At 41.7% G+C, this 4,004-nt stretch overlaps 1 long non-coding RNA gene across 3 annotated transcripts in view; it reads right to left on the bottom strand.

The window, feature by feature from the left end:
• Positions 1–2,152: 2,152 nt before the first annotated feature.
• The window catches only part of LOC106727196, a 3,455-nt gene continuing 1,603 nt past the window's right edge, over positions 2,153–4,004 (bottom strand). For all 3 annotated transcript variants that reach the window (XR_001363375.1, XR_001363373.1, XR_001363374.1), the window contains exon 2: positions 2,153–2,731. This is a non-coding gene — a long non-coding RNA (uncharacterized LOC106727196). The remainder of the gene's footprint in view (positions 2,732–4,004) is intronic.

The raw sequence follows: 4,004 nt of genomic DNA, 5'->3' as shown, positions 1-4,004 counted from the left end.
ATATACGCTAATTTTTTATTTTGGATTTATCATTGATGAAATTAAATTTTAAGTGCCTACTTCATATATCATTCTTGAAGGAGGGAATGCAGGATTAAAGGAAAAATATCCTAGCCCTCATGGAGTTTATATTCTCACGGATTAATGATGGTTAATTTAGAGCACAAAGTGTTCAATATGTTGATGCAATGACACCAGGAAAATTATTTTTATAAGATGTTTTTGAAATCGAATATATTTTTGTCCTGCTCAAGTGTCTCTTAAACATAGCCCATTTGGCTGTCATAACACGATTGACGATCACAAAGAGTTAAATATAACTTGGGTCAAATCACATCCCCAGGCAAATGAATGTCTGATACAACAGGCTTAAGCTGGAGCACCATAGCTCTTGACACACTGTGGATGTTTGAAAGGCTGAATTAAACAAGAACATTAAACCCCGGGCCTGACATCTTTGTAGCCTGTGTACTTAGCACATTAGGATACATTTTACTCTTTTATCACTATTAATAATACACTTGATCTAGAAATTAAATACATTACTTCCAGTACAATCCTCTTTTGCTTCCATATATTCTGCTTAGTCCTCCCCTCATCCTCAAAGTCCTGACCCTTTGTACAGCCACTTCTATTTTTTCCTTTTTTTTGTTTGTTTGTTTGTTTTTCCGTAATCACTCTGATGTACCTCCATCTCCTTAAGGGAGCTGAGCTCCTGCTGTCTTTGCGAACTATGTAGAGAGAGGAAAGGATATTGAACCGGCTCTTGTCTCAAGCTTACCAGGAAACATCTGAGTGTGGGAACCCAGGGCTAATCTCAAGGTAATTGCCAAGTGGTTCCCCCAGGGTAGCCACCTTCATCAAACCAACATTATTAAATAAGGTCTATTGTGATTGGACAATAGCTACTTCCAAACAAGTTACCCATAGCCACATCATTTTGGGTTTGAAGTCATTCCTTTATTTCATAGCATTTATTGAACACTTACTTGGTGTAGTACTCTTTACCAGGCATTCAAGGGACTGTAAGAACTGCCATTTATTCATTTCCCACTGAATTCGAGGGACTTGGCATCCATCCTTTCTGATCCTTCCTTCTGCAACACCAGGCCGATGACATGGTCTCCACGTTAGAAGTGAGAAGATTGAAGAACTGAAGGTCAAAGAGCCTCGGTGACCACCTCAGGACGTGTTTGTGAGGCTTCTAAACGCCTCTTGTCTCCATGGAATCCTGCTCCGAAGCCTGGTCCACCAGACACCCCTCCCAGAAAATGGAAAGAAAGCTGGCTGTGACCGGGAACCCTGGAACTCGGATGGGGGGAAGGTGCTGCTGAGGCTTTGGAGTCGTGTAAAGGCTGGAGGCACAGCGTCGGGCCCGAGAGAGTCGGACCCGATGGCTGTGCATTTTGGCCTGAGCAAACTTCTCTAAAATTTCACTTCTTATGTGTCTTCTCAAATCCTTTCTGGACTAACGCAGGGTACAACTAAATAAACCAATGAAGTATAGTCAGTATTGGTGTGCGTGAAGTTGAGGCCCACCCACTGTTTTTGTGAATGGAATAATCTACATTAAATAATGTGTCCATAAGTCAGTGATATGGGACTTCTTCGTGTGGCTTGCAAATCCTCGAAAACTCATGGTGATACTCAGGTTAAACCATGGATCGGCTTTATATTTTCCGGAAGTCTTTCTAATGTCATTTTGTCTCAGAACATCTCCAAAGAAATGACAATAAGACTGGTTGATGGAAACTTAAGAGGGCAGGAGTAGCCCCGACTGGTTTGGCTCAGTGGATAGAGCGTCCGCCTGCGGACTCAAGGGTCCCGTGTTTGATTCCAGCCAAGGGCATGTACCTTGGTTGTGGGCACATCCCCAGTTGGGGGTATGCAAGAGGCAGCTGATTGATGTTTCTCTCTCATCGATGTTTCTAACTCTCTATCCCTCTCCCTTCCTCTCTGTAAAAAATAAATAAAATATATTTTAAAAAATTAAAAAAAAAGAGGGCAGGAATACAGAAACAAATGTGACCCATCAGGCGATAAATCTGCTAGGGCCGTGTTTTCAAAAGCACCCATCAAGGTCACATTTGACTGCCGTTTCTGATGAAATTGAATCATAAATTTAACTAGAAAAAACACATGATCACTATTATTTTTAGTGCTGGCAAAAAAATCGAAGATTTGTATTAAAACAAAACAAAACAAAACAAAAGGAGGGGGCCAATTAACAGAGTCCCTGCTAAGGAAAGCTAAGACCTAGAGGCAAAGTTTTAATTTTTTCATTGATTTTCCTCCCACATCTTGAATGGTTTCTCAGAAACACCAACTGCATGTTACAAATAAGATCTCAGCCCTCATTTCATGACAAACATATTCCCGAATTCTGTGCAATATTGTTTCATCTTTTCTGCCTCTAGGGGGAAGTGTGTTTTCAACAATTCTGTCCTCGGAAGGTATTTTCTTTGTGGGCTACAGTCTTGGGGACGGTCTCCAGTGTGACCTCAGGGATGGCTTGACAGGAAGAGGAGACTCTTTGACAACCTGGAAGGGCTCCTTCCGACTTTAGAGGGTGCCACCAGGATTTGGGGGAGAAGGTCAGACGGACGACCATTGGTGGAGAAAACGCTCTGATGGCATTTCTAACAAAGAACCACATGCTAAGGTTTCCCATGTAACGCTGTCCTGCCGGCTAGCAGAGGATGAAAGTAGGCAGCGGTGTTATTTCACAGAGCTGAAAAACAAGTAGTCGAATATTTTATAGAAAATTTGCCACCGTATTTTAGCAACTTAAAGTTAAAAATATGGTTTGTAGATATTGATGAAAACATTTCTAAAGCCGATAAAAAAGTAGTAGTGTCTGTCACATCTTGTTTAGGGCTAACATTGTTTTTAAGGTTTTCTTTTCTTTTTTAAAGAAGTAGTAATGTGTTTACTCACACGTTCCACAAACTAAATTTCATCAAACTTTAAATAATTTCTATATCTGTAAATAAAATTAGCCCCTTTCAGTACTGTGGGTTACAAATATTTCCCCAGGTTGCTTTTTTGGGGGGGGGCGCTAATTTTATTTTGCAGTGTTCCCCTGTGACTTTCTTTTGTTTTTATTCAACAACTGTAGCCTGAAAGAATGCATTCAGTGAACAGGTTAGCAATTCTTTGAGAGTTAAAAAGGTGGTCTCCCCCCCTCCCCATTTCAGTATTTTACAGATTGGAAAGAAACAATATTTAAAAATTGACAAGTTATTTAAATTTTTTTCCTTCTTTCTGGGTGTGATTCATCTTCACGTTTATAAATGTTGCAAAAAGTCTATTATAAAATGTTAGTAATCTTACTGTGTTATATATTCTCAAAACTTCACTCAAAGTGAATTTTTGGTATAAAGGGTGTCATCACTTAAAGTGAAAGTTAGCTTTGTTCCCTCTCTCACCTGGTGCATAAGGTGGGACACGCTTTATTTCTAACCCAATTCCACACGGACGTGTTCCCAGGGGGTGAAGTTATTAAATATGCCGTGCATATCCTTTAGGCCCCAATTCTTCATCTAGTGAGTGCTGGGTGACTTCCAGCCTTAAGATTGGAGAACTCCACGACACTCATAATATTTCCACAGATTTTCAGCTGCTTGGGAAAAATCTAATTTGATGGAAAGTAAACAAACCCATTAAATTAAAATCTGTATGCTTGTATCACTTGGTGGGTATTCCTATAGCCTATTTTCATTTGAAACCCCCCCTCTTTTTTGGGGGGGGGTGGAAATCATCAGTTCTGCTCTTTGGGAAAACGTAAGGGCGCTTTGAGCAGCAGTGAGAGCAACGGCACTGGCTTTTCTGGTTCTGCCGGCCAGGCGGGGGCTCTTCCCTTCCCGGCCTGGTGCTCTTGAGTGACAAGCTGGAAGCTGAGAGCTCTGATCCGGAGGCCACCGGGGGGCCCACACTCACCCACACGTCAACTCCCTGCCCTGCGTGTGACCCTGGGCGGCGGGCAGCGGGGGGAGAGGCATGCG

This window comes from Myotis brandtii, unplaced genomic scaffold, assembly GCF_000412655.1.
Source record: "Myotis brandtii unplaced genomic scaffold, ASM41265v1 scaffold384, whole genome shotgun sequence".
In the NCBI taxonomy this organism is placed as follows: Eukaryota; Metazoa; Chordata; class Mammalia; order Chiroptera; family Vespertilionidae; genus Myotis; species Myotis brandtii.
The sequence above is the reverse complement of the archived record's forward strand: the minus strand, read 5'-3'. Positions and strand labels throughout refer to the sequence as shown.